The following is a 20,838-nucleotide window of genomic DNA, read 5'->3' on the forward strand; positions in this document are numbered from 1 at the left end:
TCCATCCCAGAGGCTTTTTCTTTCCTTTGAGGTTTGAGCTGACTTTTCTGTTCCTTCACGCCCTAGCATGGCAGTCACTTAGAGTCAGCTCCTCCCCTCCCAACCCACCCGCCCGCCCGCCCGCAGTCAGGCAAGGTGCACTTCCAGAGCGAGCCCTCCTCCTCAGGCGGTGGGCGTGTGAAGGAGCCAGACTCTCCAGGGCCATGGTGTTCAGTCAGCCCCCAGGAATGTGCAAACCATCTCAGGAAGTTGGTCCTTCGCTTTTCAAACCCTGACCCCATGTGCTCTGAGTTCTGCAGCTACCATGTCATGAAGTAGTTATGAAATCTGGATTAAGAAAAACAATTTTCTTTGTGTTTTTTGGGGGAGGGTTCCTCAGAATGTCATTTAGCGTACTTTGCATCAAGTCTGGGGAAACATCTTTTTGTCCGTAGTGGTGTTGGTCTCTTTCTCTCTCCTTTTTTTCTTTTTTCCCTGTAGCAGGCCTCCATAGAACAAATTTAAAACACACATGGCATGGTGCTGTAAGGAGAGCTTCAGGGGCGCCCCCCACCCCTCAAGATCTGTCCCGGACAGTCGAGGGACGCTGCGCTGCCCCGGCAGAGCTTCCCTACAAACCTGCTTCCCAGGCGCGTTTCGCCCTGAGGTCAATGCACGTATTTACTGTCTGACTGGCCCGCTCTGCCTCCTCCACGTCCAAGGCTGTGCATTCGTCTAGTAGTGTCGTGTGTGTTTTCCTTTTATTTTTCCCAATAAAAAAGCAGTGGGATGAAAATTGCTTTGACATATAGCAGGTAACATTGAAGCTATTCCATAGCAGTTAACTGTAGTGAGTACTGTGTCACCAGTTCTGAGATCAATTTAATGTTTAATGCAAATCCATTACATGGTGCTATTACAGGCTGACAAAATGATTTACACAACGTGACAACTTGGGCTCAATTCACTCTGCTTCCCAACAGTGTAAACGCATAGCAGTGTTTATCTGCATGAGAACTATGCACTAACCGATCGGAAGAAAACTATATCAACTTTGGTATCGACTTTCCGTTTACTTCAATCCTTGCCTTTTTGGTCATTGTTATAATGCCAGCTTTAGGACAGAAAGAATTATAAGAAAACCAGCATAATACCTGATATATTAAAATGTAGTGCCTGTGAAATCTGTATTATATAGCTCTTCTGACATAAGATTTTCTACACCGGTAGCCTTCGCTGTCTGTCAGTCAGGACCTTCCGGCAGTAGGTGGTGTAGGATGCCCATTCAATATTAATGCATGCTGTCCCATAGTGCTTAGTGGCCCGTATGAATATTACGCAGATTATGTTAGTCCTTTTTCTGCCTTGGTTCTCATCAGCTAGGTTTAAAGGTATTTCACTGAGAACGCAAATTCTGTCTTTTCTGGATTTCGGCTGTTTTCAGTATTTTGGAGGTATACATTTACTTAAACTCAGTATTACTTGTGTTTTTGTTTTCGTTTTTGTTTTTTTTTTGTTTTCTTTTTCCTAGGGGACAAGCATGGGTGTTTGATTTCAGAAATCAGTCCCTGGCAAGACTTTTCTCTCAGAATGGCCATTGGATTCTCAAGAACTCCGCTAGAAGACACTAGAGGACATTTCCAAGCGAGGGGCGATTTCCTCGGCCCTCAACTGAGGCTGTGCTGATCCTGACGCATTTTCTTAGTGGACATGTGCAGCCAGGTACCCATGCTTGATCCGTCTTCACACCAGACTTCCTCATAGTAAAAGAGAAAAATATGAAAAAAATAATCTTTAAGAAATCACATGGCTATTTAGTTTCACGCACAGTTGCAGTATTTTCGTGGAAAATAAAACTCTGTACAAACTTTGGGCCCGATTCATAAGAAAAAGAAGTTTGCTATTAACACGGGATTTTTTTTAATACACTTTTTTGAGTCTAAATTTGAAACTACTTGGTTCCCAAATTAAATAAATTTCCTCTCATTTTTTTCCCTAAGCCAGCTGCCATCTGCCTTTATGCCCCAAAGGGTTATGTAGCCAGATTAGAGGACGGGGGGAATGGGGAATGGATCCGGAAATGCTCAGAAAGATAAGGAGGCTCTGTAACCGGGGGTCAGCCGCCTGTGGGGCAGGGCCGCGCCTGGGGGCCAGGCGTGACGGTGCTCACAGGGGCACACCTTGTGCTGCTTCATTCAGGAAGCACATTTCCAGACTGCGTCTGGACCACAGGAGCTTGTGGTCCAAGTGCCACCTGTAATGCCAGCAGAGCACCTTCATGGTTTAGGGACAAATGGCGGCCAACGAATGGAGCTGTTTCTCCTGCTGTTTTGTGTTCGACTTCTCAAGATGACACAAGCATTTTTCCCCTTTGATTCTATTTGTGTATTCCTCTTTTTTAATTTTTAGTATATTTTTCATAATAGTCTATAAATTAGCACTGTTTTTTTTAACATCTCAACCAAAGGTCACAAGGCCACTGGCAGCGTTGAGGTGAGGTTTGCAAGCGCTGCCAGCCCCACCCTTCTGCCTGGTCTCCCAGCAGCCTCCGCAGCTTCGCAGAGAAGCCCGGAGCTTCCCCAGCCTGGGAGGCCCCAGGAAGACTTCACGGCAGACCCTCGAGCCCGTCCCTGCCGCCCTGACCCCTTCCCCAGAACAGAGTTCACCGGGGACTTTCCCCACCACCTGTGGAAGCCTGTCCACTCCAGACGCCTCGGGTTTTCATTCCAAATTGGGGGGAGGGCATTGAGCGCTCCCAGCAGTGATAGATCTGTTGTGAAACTGAACACCCCCGTGTTAATAACTCAGTTTGACGTGTGTTTTTATGAGCCGGGCCCCCTGTGCCTCTAGTATACTTGTATTGACTCTCATAGTTACCTTTCCGTTTTACTGTGTTCTGTGAAAATTTGTAATGGGTTGAGAATCACTGTGGGCGTCCATTCTTATTCAACTAAACCTCCACAGGTTGTTGAGCTGGTGTGGGTTAGTTTAACTCTTGTATTCAGCCGTTAGTGCTACCACCTTCTCACATTACAATACGATTACTGGAAGCAAGTACTGCATTTCCTATGCAACAAAGAGGAAAAATAAAAGTTGCTAATGCTACGGAAGCTGTTGTCATCATTCGCTTACACCACGCCTGGGTGTTGCATCCGAGTGACAGTGACGGGTGTGGGCCGGGGATTCGGCACCAGGGTGTGCGCTCGCCTTGACGGACGTCGGGCACATGGCACCCTTCAAGGAGTTCCAGTGGGCAGTGTTGGCTTTTTCACCTCCTTAGACGAATACAGGACTCAGCACTCACGCAGTGCTTACTGCATGCCTGGTGGTGTTCTGAGCGCTTTAGATGGTGTAATCGTTAGGGCCCAATCAGGAATCTGGAATAGGGTCCGATCGCTTGTCCACCAGGGGCCCTGAAGCAGCCTAGATATGCACAACCACAGGGTCCGGCCACCATGGAGCTGGGAAAAGGGCGCAGGTGGGTTTCCAGGACCTAGGAGCTCCGAGGGGCATCCCACACAGCTGATGCTTGGATCTTCCCTGAGATCCCCATGAGGCTGGGGGCACCACACGGCTGGTACTCAGCCCTCTGAGAGGACGTGGGGCGGCTGGCACCAGGACCACCGAGAGCGACCCAGCCAACAGCATTAGTGCTGCTGAGGAGGTGAGGAGCTGAGAGGAGCATCTGGCGTCCTCTGCGCCTGCCACCACTGCGGACAGGAACTGAAGCTGGAGGAGTCCCTTCTCCCCCTTCCCTCCTTCTCCTCAGCTCCTTTCAGTGTCTCTCACGGGCTGGATCTAACGGGAGCCCCCAGCACCGCGGAGTCTGGAAAATGTAGGGAGAAAACCACCAGCCCCACAGAACAGTGTGGAGGGGGCTTGGAGACAGAGACAGTGAGTGAATAAACAGCACACATGTCTGAGTCCACCTAATCCTCACAGCCACCCTATGAGATGGCTGCTGTTTTATCCCCATTTACAGATGAGGAAACTGAGGCAGAGAGAACTTCGGTTATTTATACCAGATCATACAACGAATCAGCGGCAAGGGAGGATTCGAATCCAAGGCATCTGGCTCTAACTTCCATCCTGTAATCATGACTATATATTGACTCTATTAGTCATTTACTCAGTAAATATTTTCGAGTGCCTGTTAGGTGCCAGAGACTCTGCCAGGGGCTGGGGTGGGGAGCGAGTAAAGTCTAGGTGACCGTTCTTGTGACATGTGCAGTCAAGGGCAAAACTAGCATCAGCCGAGTGACCCCAGCAGGGAGGCAGCCCGTGGCTGTCGGGACCGGCATCGCCACGAATGCCCATGAGACTGGAGGACTGGCAGGCAACAGCACGAGGAGCCTCTGGGGAGGGGGCGTGGCACCTGGGGGCACTGCAGGGGGCCTGTCTGGATGCAGAGGAGGAAAGGAGAGGAAAGAGGGCACAAGACATCTTGACCTTCAGGTCAAGACATTGCAGGGCCTGCAGGCGCCTTAGGGACTTCCGTCCTACCCCCTAGAGCATCGGCTCTATGCCGTGACACAAACAAGTCCAGAGTCTCAGCGGCTTCACATCCTCTGCAAATCTGCCAGTGCTCGCCTGGGGTCTCTCTACAGTCTCCCGGGTGAGAGGCAGCTCTGCCTGGACCGCTGGGGGATGTGTTAGCATGGGGGAAGGCACGAGACAGCCGCGCACGGGCTTCTCACAGGTCCGTCTGTGCTGATAGCACCACTTCCGTTCACGTGTCACTGGCCGGAGTACCTCACATGGCCGTGCTCCCGTCAGCAGGACCAGGCAGGTAGTCCACCCTCGGGGAGGCTGGAGAGCATGGTCACAGGCCGGGCGGGGGAGGAGGAAAGCTGTGAAGTGTGGAGACGGCGGTGGAGAGCGTCCCGCACGCATGGGGAGGATGTGCCCTGGGCCGCAGGCGTGACTAGAGGAAGAGGTGACACACGCCGGAGGCTGAAAAGGACGTTAATGGCCGCTGCGTGTTATGCTCTGTTACGTGCCAAGTCCTATAGGTGATTTATCCCATTAAATTTAATATTTCCTCTCATTGTGGCAGCTCTAAAAAGGTATAGTCTTCAAAACACATTTCTGACTCAAGCAAACAGAGCAATTCCACACCCAGGTGCCGTGGAGCTTGGGTTAAACAGAACCGGGTACCACCTTGCGTTATTACCCCAACAGCAGGCACTGTGGTCCTTACATGGAGTCAGAGATCAGGACTGAAGCCTGTCAGCCTCGCTCCTTTACTGTCGTGCTCTGGGACAGGTCAGGGGCTGGTGCAGGGCCGGGGCGGGGGAACCACGTGGAGATCGAAGGCCACTCAGTGACAAGACTGCCTGGGTTGATTCCCGGCTCTGTGTTTTCCTAGCTCTGTGGTGTTGGCAAGTGCCTCAGTTTCCCCATTGGTAAGATGGAAATAAAACTCACAGCACTTACCCCTTCCCAGGGCTGTTGCGACCATATGTGAGTTGACGTTTGTAAAGTGGTGAGCGGTGGCCTGGAACATTGTACACGCGATGTGGATGCTGAAACTAAAAAAATGAGTGAATGTTTCCAAAATGCAGCGGTCAAGCATTCCCTCAGTGTCCTGAAGGCCCGAGCCCTCCCCGGTCCTTGCCAGGCCTCCGTTTAGGTGAATTCTGAGAGAACTTCCATCCACCATCTGCCTCAACCTCGGGAGAAGTAGCATAAGAGATACAGTCGAAGGCTTGAGGCCAGACACATTTGGGCTGAAATCTCGATTTCTCATTTCATTAGTTCTGTGACATTAGGGGCCTCAGTTTCCCCATCTGTAAAATGGGAATAAGAGTAGTACTTACCTGGGGCTAGCCCCGTGGCCTAGTGGTAGTTCAGTAGACTCCATTTCAGAGGGCCAGGTCCGGTTCCCAGGCATGGACCTACAGCACTCATCAGCCACGCTGTGGCAGCGACCCACATACAAAATAGAGAAAGACTGGCAAGGATGTTAGCTCAGGGCCAATCTTCCTCCACAACAACAAGAAAGGATAGTACTTACCTTATGAGATCATCAAGAGGGTGAATTAATGGGTGTAGAACACCCAGCGCAGTCTCACCCACATAACAACGAGCATGATTTGCAACCCTGGACTGGTGTGTCCCTAAGGGGAGGAGCGCTGACACCTGGGAGGGCAACACTGCACAGTGGAAAGAAGCCAAGGCTTGAAAGGGCCTGGGTGTGAGCCGTACGACATCACAGAAGACATCGCACCTCTCTGAGTCTCAGCTTCCTCGCCTGGAAAGGGGATGCAGTAATCCCTCGCTCCCTTGAGAGAGAGGCCCAAATTTCAATGGATACGGATGAGAAGGTGCTGGGCCACCATCCTGAGCATCCGGCTCTAGGCTCGACTGAATAGAACCAGCTAGTGGGCTCCCAGGCTGTGTTTCCCTGCACAGTGTCAACTGTGGAGAAGTCCATCTCGTCAGGCAGGGAAAGCAGCCCGGGAGAAGGGTGCTAGTCACCCCTCCATCCTGCACGTTCTGCTCTTGGGTAAAGAGCACAAAAGGCCGCATGGTACAGGCCCCACTGGCCTGCAGGAGAGCCAGCGCTCCACAGACCCACAAGGCATGAACCCGCTTCTGTTCATCTCTGAAACACACAAGTCCATTCTGCATCCGCCCTCCAACTGGCACATTGTTTGGGTTTCAAGTTCACTACCGGGAGTACTGGTAAACAACAAGTACATTTATTTCTACTATCACATTTAAAGTGCTTTCTGTTATGGAAAAATACCATGTATGTATGAAATAGAGTTGGCTAATGAGCTCCCATTCCACCACTTAGAATTATCTCCAACCTGTCTACACTCCATCCACTTCTTGAGCGCCCCCAGATTATTTTGAAGCAAGTCTCAGGTATCAGAGATTTCACCCATAAATATTTCAGAATACATCCTTAAAAGGCAAAGACTCTTTTATAAAACGCATCCAAAATCACACCCCAAAATATTCACAATAATTCCTTAGTATCATCAGATAACCAGTGTTCAAATACTCCCAACCGTCTTATGATTTTTTGAACAGTTTGTCCAAATAAGGAACCAAATGAGGTGCATACACTAAGTGGTTTGTATGTATCTTAAGTTTGTAAACCTATAGGGACCCCTCCTTCTCTTTTATTTTCCTTGCAATTACTTGTTGAAGAAACTGGGTCATTTATCCTGAAGAGTTCTTCAGAGTCTCAGTTTTATGGATGGCATCCCTGTGGCATAGTTAAACATGTTCTACCAACAGGAAGCCTGTTCCTGACCTTGGAAGTTGACCCCATGGGACATGATCCCAAGGCTGCCTCGCACAGTTATGGAGTGGATCAAGGAGCTCATCTGGGTTTGTGCCCTGACTCTGGAAGCTGTGGGCAAAATAACTGGGCCCAAGTGGAAGGAGCTCCAGGAGCTGTTCTCCCCTGCTCCATCCCTAGACACCCCCACAGGTAGAGTGGAGGCTGAGGGAGTCTACCTGCCTGCCACAACTCTGTCCTCCTCTGCCACCTACTGCCGACCAAAGAAGAGAAAGTCGGCTTCCACCTTACAGGGGAACAAGATAAATAACACTGGTGGAAAACTGAGGTGGAAGTCTATCTTTCCTCCGCCCCGTTCAGTGAGCACCCTCCTCCCGTGTGAATGTGTGCCCTGGAGGCAGCAGGCAGTCCCAGGCAGGGAGAAGCGCTCTGCTCAGGCTCCATGGAGCAGTGGGGTGGATTCCTGAGGCCACAGGACCCCTTCATCCAGCTCATTTGCTCCGTCCACTTCCACCACCATGCATTCTGGGCCATGCTCCTTCCCATGAAACTACAAAAATTCATTATGTAAACTCGTTCAAAACAAACTCAACCAACATTATTGAAACCTCCCATGCGCCAGAACTTGGGGCTGGGGAAGAAGAATCTGAGATCACTCCCGAAGAGTGGAGTCTAGCATGGGAAACAGACACGCAAACCCGGTAACTGCACCACAGCCTTACAAGAACCAGGAAGGCCTCACGTACCAGGGAATCCATGGACCAACTCTTCCCGGGGGAGGGGAGCCCCGGGCAAGGAGACAAGCCATCTAGGTCTTCAGGGATGAGGGGGGTGTCCAGGAGACTCGTTAGAAGACACACATATCAACAGTGGTCACACTAGTAATGACAGCCAGCGTGTGCTGAGCCCTCACTTCACACACACATCGTTCTAAGAGCTTTACACGCATGTGCACAAGTAATCCAGCCCCACGAAGGAGGTGCAGTCGTTAGTCCCACTTGATGGGTGAGGAAATTGGGGCACAGAGAGTTTCAGTAACTTTGCTTTTTTTCTTTTTTTTGCAGCGAAAGATTAGCCCTGAGCTAACATCTGTTGCCAATCTTCCTCTTCTTTTTTCTTCCTCCCCAAAGCCCTAGTACATAGTTGTATATCCTAGTTGGGAGTCCTTCTAGTTCTTCTGTGTGGGACTCCACCACAGCATGGCTACTGACAGACGAGTGGTGTGGTTCTGCAACCAGGATGCGAACCCGGGCCACTGAAGGGGTGAGAGCGCTGAATTTTAACTGCTAGGCCCTCAGGGCTGGCTCTCAGTAACTTTTCTTATACTAATAACTATGTGTGTCTGGAAACATTCAGGGGTAGGGGGTGGAGGACATTTCTAAGTCACAGCTCATCCCAAATGTAAGTCTGGTTCACTGCCCTCTTCCCAGTGCCCAGAACAGAGCTCAGCACATACAAGAGACAAGTGATGGTTGTGTCAGGCGGCTTTTGTCTGTCCCTCCAGATCTGCTCTCCACCCTTCTCCAGACTGCTCTCTGGAGCATCTGTGTAGACCATCAGGGGGCTTCCTGGACCTCAGGCTTTCAGCTGGGATGAGCCAGTTAGCAGCGTGACAGAAGGTGGCGGAGGGAGGATGATGGTGTCGGGTACCTCTCCTCCTGGCTCTCTCCCCAGTCCCCACTGGCTGGTGGTATTCCTGGCCAGGTCACAGATCCTCTCCGGATGGCTCCCATACGCTCACTTCTCCTTGCAGGTTCTGATCGCTGCTCCCTCCCCCAGTCCCTCCACGCACAGGGTGGGGAGCGCTGTGGGGTGCTACTCTGTGCTTTATGATTTCTCTGCTTCCTTTTGGAAACCTGACTGAGGGAGTGATCAAGCCAGAGCAGGCTCCAGAATCTTCTTTCTCCTCAAACTCTAGCAGCAACTCTGATTTAGTCACATGATGGATGTCAAAACCATAAATTTTTTTTTTTTGAGGAAGATTAGCCCTGAGCTAACTGCTGCCAATCCTCCTCTTTTTGCTGAGGAAGACTGGCCCTGAGCTCACATCCGTGCCCATCTTCCTCTACTTTATATATGGGACGCCTACCGCAGCATGGCATGCCAAGTGGTGCCATGTCCACACCTGGGATCCGAACCGGCGAACCCCCATGCCGCTGAGAAGCAGAACGTGTGAACTTAACCGCTGCGCCACCGGCCCGGCCCCCAAACCATAAATTTTCCCATCTTGGTTTATCCTCGACTCAGAAGGCTGGACTCAACCTTCAAAGGTCGCTGAGGGCAGTTTCGTGCCTCCAGCTGGCAGCCCCCATCTCCAGCACCCACCCTGCTCCTGTCAGAGGGGGTACGCCTTACTCTGAGGATGTCCAGGTGAGGAGACGCCATAACTCGTCCCAGGCTCCGCGCTCCCTGCCTGAGAAACCTCCCTCCATCCAACACAACCCTCCTGCCACAGGAGGAGCCGTCTGCTTGTCTGCGGCCTTGCAGAGCTGTGCAGAAACCCCTTCATTCCTGAAAACAGGCATTAAATCATCTTTCCTTCTCCAGCTCCGAAGTGCAGGTGAAGGAGGGCAGCTCCCCTGCCAAGCTGGTCCCAGCTCGTCCCCTTGAACCTTTCAGGAGACAGTAGCTGTGAGGAACTTTCACAAGAGTAAATCCTAAAGGAGCCCAACCCTCGGCTGAAAGACAGCTGACGGCGTTCCTGACAGGAGCCCCACGGGGTCCTTCCTCTCCTTTGATTTACTCATCTTCTTGGCCGTTTACCCTCTGCCTGTTGTCCTGACCCTGAATTCGGGAGGGTGCTGGTCTGCTGGTGGTCACCGGCCCTGAGGAGGGCAACTGTCCTGTAACCAGAATCCACCCTGGCTCCAGCCTCTGCCTGCCGCCTCCATCACCCAGCCTCTGGCTCTCACAGGGCTCGCCCGACAGCCAGGAGCCAGCACAGTGGTACACCCCAGGACCCCATAAACCTCAAAGCCCACCGGCCGTTGTCTTACAATAAATTTTACTGAATTTCAAAAGTTTCTCTCCCAAACCCTGATGCACCAAAAAAGAAAAACAAATCCCGATAATTTATTTTAAACCATTTACTTAGATCTTTAAACTTTTCTCCAGCCCGATACGCTTTGTTTGTTCCCATTCCTGGATTGGTAAACGTATTTACACGGGACCTTTGCCTCATCCGCACGAATGTGTGAATGACTGACACTGGCCCTTAGGCACCCCTGTGTCAAGCAGACTCCAGCCACGAACCCCAGGAGTCAGCAGGAGATGGGTGCCCGGCGTGCGTCATTGGATCATCCCATTTAATCACTTAGTCCTTTCAGTAACCCAGCAAGGTAGGTGCTATTACTCCCATTTAATACGTGAGGAAACTATAAGACCCAGAAAGATGAAATCACCCAGCTAGTGGGCGTCAACCCTCGGGGTTCACCCCTGAGCCCTGAAAGCTGAGCGAAGGCCATTCAGAGAAAGAGAAGTAACTAATATTATTGAATATTTATGCCCCAAAGGTGCTCATAATTAGGACTCGGAGACACCTCACAGCCTGTACGTTCTTTCAAAACTACCGAAGAAGAGATCCGAATAATTCCAGCAGCACTTGAGTGTGCTCAATTTTTGACGCAATTCTTGTCCTTTAAGAGTGGGGGGTCATCATAGGAACACTGTTCATCCTGAGCACCGTTTACCAGAAGCGTGGGGTCTGCAGGGGGCTGAGTGGGGAACATGACTCTGAGGACACACAGACCCACTAGGGCGGGCGGAGTCCTCATCCTTCACGAGCTCCTTAGAAGTTAAGTCTGGCAAATCCTCAGCCACAGCAGAGAGAGCCGGGTGTTTGCCAATGGCACTGCGAGGGGACATCAGGGAGTCACACTCTGTGGCTCTGTCCCCTTGAGTGACCTGAGCCACGTGGTCTCCTGGGTGGGAAAATACACAGGGTCTGGACTTGGGTTCTAGTCTGGAGCTGAGAGGCGACGCATCAATGCTGGGTTTGAGCTTCTCCTCTGACACTGTCACCTGCTGCTTCATCTTCACCATTCACCTCTGAACCTCAGCTCTTCTCATTTGTAAAACAGGAGGATGTCACAGAGCAGAAGAGGCCATATACAGGGTGACAGCTGGACTTTAAGGACTCAGAGAAAGGAAGCAGAGATGGTGCACCTGAGCCAGCCTCTGCATAGGGGAAAGATTAGGACCCTCACTTCCTCTCCCCACTGTCTAAGGACCCAGCTTGCTCAGTCTGGAAAACACAAGAAAGTGTCCCCTGCTCTTTGGGACATCTGACTCACGTCCACTGAGAAGGCTGTTGGCCAAGCCCAGGTTGTCCCTTTAAAAGTGGGCAACAAAGCCATCGCCCAAGTCAGGGCTTGCTAAATAGCTGTGGCCTGACTCACCTTCTTTCTGAGTGGCATTTGGCATTGTTGCCACCTCCGAGGAGCCCTCAGTGGCACACCTAGACATCTTGCGGGGGGGGGGGGGGGGGGGGGGGGGGGCACCAGGCTCATAGTCAGGAGGTCGCTTCTTGACTTCCTTGCCTTTTTTTATTTTGGCAGGGGAAGATTCGCCCTAAGCTAACATCTGTTGCCAATCTTCCTCCATTTTTTTCCTTTTTCCCCTCCAAAGCCCCAGTACATAGTCATATATTCTACTTGTTGGTCCTTCCAGTTCTGTGTGAGCCGCCACCACGGCATGGCTACTGACAGACAGGGGGTGTGGTTCCACACCTGAGCACCAAACCCAGGCCATCGGAGCAGAGCGAGCCAAACTTTAACCACTAGGTCATCGGGGCTGGCTCCTTGACCTCCTTGCTTTGAATCCTCATGGAGGCCAAGGCACCCCTAGAAATTGCCCTACATTTGACTTTTTTTTTAACTGAAAGGAGACTCAGGCCATCAGTGAGCTACCTACTCCTTTGAAATAACCTGAGCATAGCACAAGGAGGCACGGTTATAATGTCACCTAAAGAGGAAGGAAGATGGACACAAAGTAATCGGACAGAGGATGCGTTGCAGACTACAGCAAGCAAACAACCTCTGCAGAGAAAAACAACCAAAGACCCGCAGGAAATTTACCAGATACCGCACGTGTCTTCCAAACAGCCTGTGACGTGTGTGTCGCTCCTAGGAGAGCTTGAAAAGACGCCAACACGTACACGTCTCGTAAAGAAACACCCTGCACCCGCTCGGGCACACTCAGCTGGCGCCCCTTCCTCGGATGAGCGAGCGCGACGGCCGCCCCGCCCGCGGGTTCGGCGCCACCGCGCAGGCGCAGGCGCAGGTGCGCACCTGGCGGAGGCGGCTCAGGTGCGGCGGGGGCGGCGCGGACGGGCGCAGGACCCCCCTTGTCTGGGGGGCCCGGCTGCGCGAGGGGTCTGTCCGGGGTCGGACTGGCTCCTCTGCGGCCTCTCCGAAGCCCCACCGACCCGCCGCTTGAACCGCGTGCGTCCTCTCCCGGTCCTGCCGGCGGCCCTGCTGCTGTGTCCTCGCCTCGCTCCGCGCGCACCTTCTGCGCCCCAAGTTTCCTCTCCTTAAGAGGAAGGAGTTCAGCCCCTAACAGAGGCCAAGGAAACTGTTTTCTTTTAATATGCACGAGACGACATTTTCAATGTGGTGGGAAGAGCTCAGGAGAGACGAGGACAGCGGACAGAGGAAAGGCGCTTAGGCCGGAGGGGGTGCAGAGCCCCGCGCAGCAGGAGCAGGGAGCGGGGGAGCAGGTGCCGGCTGCGTCTCCGAAACTGGATGGTGAGAAGCCGGCGAGTCTTCACCTGACGGAGGAAGAGCATCTGGGAGCATAAACTGGAACCCTTGTGAGGGCGGTGTGGCCACATGTGTCAAAACGTTAAAAAATGGGCACAAGAATTGACCTAGGAATTCCACTTCAATGAATTTATTCCAAAGACGGAATTCGGAGTGTGCACCAGGATCTCGTAATAAGAACGACTAGACGAACAGAACCACGGTGTTGCTTGTAATAAAAGAGGCAGACGGCCTCTGTGCCCACAGGAGGTCTGGTTAAAGGAACCGTGTGTGTGCTCGTGCCCCCGCCGGCAGGGCCTGGGAGGGTCTGCGCGCTGGTGGGAGAAGGGACACTGTCCTTAAGGACTTCCGTGCGTGTCCATAGTGACAGCGGCAACGAGCTTCCAGCAACAGCGTGACGGGCGGCCCAGCCCCGCGCGGACACGAGGCCACAAAGCTACAGGAAGAGTGACCAGAGTGCCGCTGCTCTAAGGAGGGGCCAGTGGGCGAATGGGAAGAGGGAGCCTCAGGGAGGCAAGGGTGGCACCGTGGTGACCTCGGGCATGGGATGGAGGGGGCTAATTATCTTCTTTTTGCTTACCCATAGTTTCTGATTTTTGCCATGGTGAACATATTATTTAAGCAAGATGGGGAAACAGCAATAAAAATTTTTTAACGCACCACCTGGATTTCTTTCCAGGGCTATTTTCCACAAAAATCACGGTTTTTTATTACCTCTTAAGAGTTATTGTGTAAATGATGCTGGCACGTAGAGAATAATAAAGGGGATATGAACATGCTCCCTGCAGGTCGAGAGGCCCAAGCTGTGTCCTGGGGCTGGGGCGGCAGGTAGCACACAGTAGGCCCACAAATCAACGATGGAGGGAGAAATGGTGGGATGAGGTGCTGAGGGCAGGAAGGCTCCCCCCAAAGAGAGAAAACCACCCTCCCACAGCAGCCTCCACAGGAGTCACGCCTCAGTAAATAACGAATGACCACATGCCAGGAATCCCTGATGTGACACCAGAGTTGTGGAGATCTAGAACATTCTGTCGATCCAGATTTTGAGCCTGCAAGGAATGTGGGCTCCAGCTGCCACCCTCTGCTCAGGATGCTGATCAGCCCGGCCTCCAGCCCCATCAGAGGCCAGGCGTTGGCTCCCAGAAAGCCCGTGAGGCTGTAAGGTCTGGTCCTGAGGATGCGTCCTCCTCGGGAATGTTCCGTCCTCCTTCCGGGCACGTTGTGTTGCTACTTTATCCTGAAGGCAGTGCTTAGACGTCACGAAGCAACAGCCTTTAAATTCATGCTACGGGCTAATTCATCTTGTTCTGAAATGCAAATGTTTCTGATGCTCTGGAGAGGAAGGGAATGGGAGAATATTATTAAAACAGGGGATGAGTTTAATGCCTTTTATCTGCCAGAGACAAGCCAAGACGGGATATTTATTGGTTAAGTACCTCAGCAACGTGGTATTAATTGTCTCTGAGTGTTTTGATAGGTAGTTAGCGCAAACGTATTAATGAAAACAGCCCCACTTCATTTTGAAATTAACTACGTGGCCATTGAGCAACAGGAGCTGATAAATGATGGCAATAAATTTGTGATGGAGATTTATGTCCTCGTAACTCAGAGCAGGGCCGTGGGCGTGCTCAGATGGGGTGGGAGATAAGGAATACCAAAAAGTGGCTTTATCCACAAGAGCCTTCTCCCCCGTCGTTCAGTCCCCTCTTTCTGGGCTGCCACAGGCTGGTGGAGATCTGGCCCCCAGGTCCCCGGGGAGGTCCCGGCCCTCCTGCTGGATGAAATCTTCCTGATCCGTGAGGAGGCCCCAGGTGCCTGTGGGGACCATGCCCATTTCGGCCTGATGGTTGGATGAGAGTCCTCATTCACTCACTTCTGGAAACCAGCTCCCTGGGCGGGCTGGGCTGACACAGCTGGTATTTCCTTGCAGCTGCCCCGCTGAACACAGTGCGGACGGAACGAAGCGTCTGTTGGTCTGGGCCAGGTGCCTCATTTACATAATTCCCTTTACTCTCACAACAACCTGGACAGGTGGCTCCTATGAGCCTGTTATTCACTCCATCTGAGAGAGGGGGGAGCTGAAGCTCGTGAAGCTGAGATCCTGGCCCTGGGCCAGCGCACCGTGCCTGCATGGAGACCACGTGACAGCAAGAGGTGGCTTTGGGATCATGGAAGCCAGAATTTGAATCCCCGTACCCCGCTCACTAGCTGGGCAATTCTGAAAAAATTATTTAACCTTTCTATGTCCACAGACTGTCAACAAAAGATGGTAGCAGTCATCATGGGATTCTTGGGCGGGTTAAATTAAATAATAAAATGAGAGTCGCCTGGGCTGGGACTGCCAGCCAGGTTTTTCAGACTCTCAAGTTCTTGTTGCTAAACCATAGAAACTCCTGACCCTGGAGAGACTCGAGGCCACGGCAGGAAGGCAGATGCAGAGCCGCCGAGGACGAGAGCCGGGAACCGAGCAGTGGGCCCCTCGGAGGCAACATGGGCTTGGGTTTGGAGGCGCCAAGCTGGAGCAGAGTTACTCTGCGGGAAGAGGTCCCAGCAAGGTCAGCAGCCAGGCAGACGTGAAGATGGACTGTGATAAAGCTGCCACCTGGGAGTGACAGGAAAGGACCCCCCCCCCAGAAACTGAGAATGAGGAAGTAAGAGCGGCCCCTGGGTATGAGCTGTGTACAGCAGCTACCCCACAAAATCAAGCCGGTTCAGAGGTCTAACAAATTACCTCTGAAACCTAATGGCCCACGCGAGGAGGAGCATCTGAAGGAAGACAAGGGGTTAATAGTCAAGGTTGGTGGCCATGAGGACCCCCCCCACACACCCCGAATAGAGCTCCTCAGGGTGAGCAGCAGGATGGACTCTGAGGAGAGGTCACGCACAGAAGTCACTCTCACTGGATGCTTCCTGAGGCAGAAGTTGTCCCGGGACATGCTGGGATCTGCGAGAGGAAGTCCCCCTCCAGGCCACTGTTAACGGAGGACGGTCCCTCCAGGGAGGCTACTGAGTAGGATCAGGGCATTGGGGACCACCTGGAGACAGAATATGATTTAGCAGAGTAGCAGACGTGGCCCAGGTGGGCGTCACTGTTGCAGCGTCCCCTGTGCAGACCTTTGGGCGGCAGGAAGACCGAAGCGGATTTGGAAGGCTGTGGATATGGAGGTGCAGAGACACGATGCCTGCCCTCAGGAAGTCCCGGGGGAGACAGTGAACTGGCGTTGATGACACAACGTGGTCAACGTTCGACACGGCAGGCCCAGGGCCCCGAGCAGCCCTGTGGAGAGCCCCCAAGCCATCAGGGGGTGGTCAGAAAAGGTTCATGGAGGGGCCAGCACCAGAAATGAAACTCAGAAACAAGTGGCAGCTAATCTGGACAAGAGAGAGGAGGTCCCTGTCGCTGACCCGCTTCACATCCTGTTCTTCTCAGGAACAGAGCACATCCAGTGAGCCACGTGCATGACTTGGCTCCCACGTCAATCCGCAAGCTCATTTCTCGCCACTCCCTGCCTCCCATGTTGGGCTGCAGCGACGCCCCCATCACCTGTGTGGTCGCCGATGTCCACGCTGCTTGTTAGCTGTCTGCTCTTGACCCCACACTCCCGCCTGCCCGAAATACTCCACCACCTCTAAACGCTGTTCATCCTTTAAGAATCTCTTAGGAATCTCCTCTGCCTCCCCTCTGGTGCTAAACGTCCCTCATGGAACCCGGTGCATCAGATTTAACTATATCAGACAGTAGGCCGGCTGATGGCAGAGACTGCATATCATTCTTTTTATAGTCAAGGTATCCAGCATTCAGCTCCCTAAATACCCTTTGTAATGATCAGTTACTGCAAGGTAACCAGACAAATTCAAATGAAATGCCTCTTTTCTCCTTAGAGTTGCCAGATAAACACAGGGCACCCAGTTAAATTGGAATTTGAATTCAATTTTAAATGTCAATTAAGCAACAAATAATTATTTTAGTATGAGTATGTCCCAGGTGTTACATGGGACATACCTATACTAAAAACTTATTTGTTATTTATCTGCAATTCAAATTCAACTGAGCATCCTGTATTGTTATTTGCTAAATTAAGTGGCTCTATTTCTCCCATTAAATTTGTAAGTACTAAAAAGTGCAAAGTGCGTGGGTAGGAGCATGTTCATGCTGCTGGAGGAAAATGTTCAATCCAGTGAGGACCTCAGCAAAATAGTTGTAAGTACAATAGGCGCATTGTACAAAGACAATGGGAGTTAATTCCAGTATCTGTGGGGCCCAAAGTTAGAAGTAACTGAAATGTACGTCGATAAGAGGATTGGCAACCGGAAATAGAATGTTGTGGGCAACATAACGTCAAGATTAGGAGCACAAGATCTGGAGTCCAAAGGCCTGGGTTCCACTCCTGACGGCATAGGATACTGTCTATGAGATGCTGAGAAGGGTTGCCTCACTTTTCCATGCCTCAGTCTCCCCATTTGTAAAATGGGGACAATACACACACTTGCCCTCTGAGGTTTGGGAAGATGACACAAGTTAATAGATGTCCAGCCCTTACAACAGGGCCTGGCAGGTAGCAATGCTCACAGAAAGATGGCAGTTACTATTGTCATCATCCTTATTGTAAAGTACTGTGGTGCCATTAAAAATGACTTTATAGATTTATATTTATTGATGTGAAAAGATGTTCCCATTATACAAGCGAGGAGAAACAATCAAGACAGCACACATAAAGCATCCACTGAGCAAGTAACTTTTGAGCACATCTCTCTGCTGGGCCCACTGCTAGAAGTCAGCGGCAGGAGACAAAGCAAGCAGCAAAGCAGAAACAACCCCTTGCCTCGTAAACCTAGAGAAATTACAGAGAATATATGGAGATTAAAATGCAATTAACATTCTGATAGGAGCTACAGAGGAGAATAAATAGCAGACACAACAGGGAAGACCTCATGCAAAAGGGCTGCCTGACCTGAGACGTGGAGGATGAGGGCAGGTGGCCGGGCCAGAGTTGGGAGAAGAACGTTTTGAGCAGAGGAAACAGTGTGTGCAAAGGCTGCGAGGAGAGGGGAATCTGGACAAGTGTAAGGAGCTGGAACAAGGCCAATGTGGTTGGAGACCAATGATGAGAGGGGGAGTGGGGCAAGATGAAACTGGAGGGATAAGTAAGGGTTTGATTGTGTTCAGCCCTGTAAAACATCAAAAGTCACGTTAAGTAGGGTTGAGTCGTGGGGTCTGTGTCCTCAGGTCCTCCAACACAATCGCACCATCCGACATTTTTGTTTTACTTGCTCAAGTTTCTGGGCTCTGAATATTGAAAGTCAGAGGACTGACATCACCTGACATCAAGACTTGCCATAAAGCTACAAAAATCAAGACAATGTGCTGGAGAAAGAATAGACAGACAGATCAATGGAACAGAATAGAGAGCCCAGAAACAGACCCACATAAATACAGTCAAGCAGTCTTTGACAAAGGAGCAAAGGCAAAACAATGGAGCAAAGATGGTTTTTTCAATGAATGGTACTGGAACAACTGGACATCCACATGCAAAAAAGTGACTCTAGACACAGACCTCATACACTTCACAAAAATTAACTCAGTATGAATAGTAAACCTAAATGTAAAACACAAAACTATAAACTCCTAGAAGGTAACATGGGAGAAAACCGAGATGACCGTGGTGGTGATGGCTTTTTAGATACAGCACCAGAGGCAGGATCCAGGAAAGAAATAATTGGTAAGCTGGACTTCATTAAAATTAAAAACTTCTGCTCTGCAAAAGACACTGTCAAGAGAATGAGAAGACAAGCCATAGACTGGGAGAAAACATTTGCGGAAGACAAATCTGATAAAAGATTCAGAGTTGGGTTGGAAAACTGGGTTGGAAAACCTCGTTGGCTGAATTAAAGCCACATGTCCCCAGGAAGGGGACAGGAAGGGTTCCCCCCTTCAGCTCCCACCTCTGCCACTGAAAAGCTACTTTGTGGCCTCTGCCGCCCCGGGTTCCTCCCATCGCTGCTGAATCCAGGGACTCCACATCAAATGCAGCTCCCCTCCATAGCCCCCACCTCCAGACGGCAGCTGCTAGGGTGAGGATGCTGGTGCCCCCTCATCAAGGGGTTTCTCAAGACTTTGGCAAAGGGGATGTCCTCTGCTCCTTCCTGGGAGGGGTAGTGAGGGAGCGAGAGGGTGAGTTGCAGATGATAAATCCACTCCAGCACTCCTGTCTTCAGAGTCTTTGGATTCTTTCCTTTACCTGATATCAAGGAATTTACGACATCTCAACTCTGTGTAGTGTTGGCCACCCCTGAGTCCAGATTTCTGTCAACCAGCAGAGCAGACATGCGTCACTTCCAGCTGCCTGAGCTCGCAGCAGAGTGTCTCTGTGCTCCTGTGTCAACAACTTCAGCTTGGTCTATATTCTGTCCTTCTGTCCTTAGTCAAGAGCCTGCAGAACTCGTCCCCACGCGTGTTCCCCAGATCTCTGAGGGTGTAAATTACTTGCTGTGTCTATGTCTTCTTCCAGGTTTGACTTTTTACTACCCGCCTCGCCATGGGTATTCCAGATCTGATCCCAGAGACAAGGAGGGTGTGGATGATGAAAGAATAGGCTCTTTATTTCAGTGTCACTCTTTTGAGTGAGGGAGTTACAGTATCTTTGAGCAAAAAACAAAGAAATTCAACTAAGGAGGAGAGCGGCCCTGGCTGGCACAGGGAGTCAGGGAGTTCTCTGAGTCGTCCCGTGTCCCTTCTCCTCTCAGTGTCTTACCTTTCTCCTGAGGGGCACGGCAAGGCTGAGAACTCACTTAGTGTCATTCGACAAACCTTGACTTTGTTTTCCATTCTCTCCGCCGGTGGCTTTCACAGGTTGGAAATTCGTTTAGCACTGCTGTAGTAAGTTCCGGGGTGTTAATATCTGCTGTAAATTGGGAATTCAGGGGTTTAAATTTGTTGTTCTCTTTTAATAATCTAACCAGGGCCAGGAGAAGCAGCCACTCCATCCGACAGTCCTTGAGCTCCTCCTGTCTTTGTGCTGTCCCGGGACAGCGGTTATGGGTCTTCAAACCTGGCTTTTCAAGAGCACTTCATACAAATGACCACAGGTGAGAAGTAGGATGTTCTGCTGCAGATTCCCATCTCTGACTCCTAAAAAGATGGTCATTGTCATCAGCTCCCCACTGAGACAATGTAGTCAATCCCAGATTTCTACCCTAAAGCGCTTCTGACTTGACTTGAAGAGCCCGCAGCGTACTCCCTGCTACAAATTTCTGTATCAGGAAACTGCAAGGACCAGAATCAGATTCTGACCAACTTTCACAAATGAGGAATTCACGGCAAAGTGTCAGTGCCTCACAGGTTTGAAAATTGTCAAGAATCAAGCAGGCTGGGCAGTGGGAAAAATGGCCAGAATGTAGCCACAACCCACCAACAAAGCCATCACCATAGCTGCCAGGCTGGTCCCAGCATCCCTCTGTCTGTGCCTCACTCAATCAAGAGCTAGACTTCTGGGTAGAAGCATTCAGTTTGTCACCAAAGATCACATGCCCTCACTCCAGCAGGGGAGGGGGTGGCGGAGCGAGGGATCGCTTGCCCCAAGTCTGCCACCAAAATCCCAGAAACCGGTTTAGATTGGGGAAGCCAACGGTGACAAATGACCAGTACTGTGGCTGGTGTTTCCTGTCGGGTTGTGACGTAGTACCATGATGTTGGCAGGGGAAATAGGGGCTGAACCCTGGTTGGTGTTCATCTCCGGTGACTCACTGAGATGTTGCGGCTTCTGTGTGATTCTATGTCACGAGTCCATGCAAGTGACATGGAACCCACCTCCTCCCCTGCAAGAGCTCTGTGCCACACTGAGTCCA

Source organism: Equus quagga, chromosome 18 (assembly GCF_021613505.1).
Source record: "Equus quagga isolate Etosha38 chromosome 18, UCLA_HA_Equagga_1.0, whole genome shotgun sequence".
In the NCBI taxonomy this organism is placed as follows: Eukaryota; Metazoa; Chordata; class Mammalia; order Perissodactyla; family Equidae; genus Equus; species Equus quagga.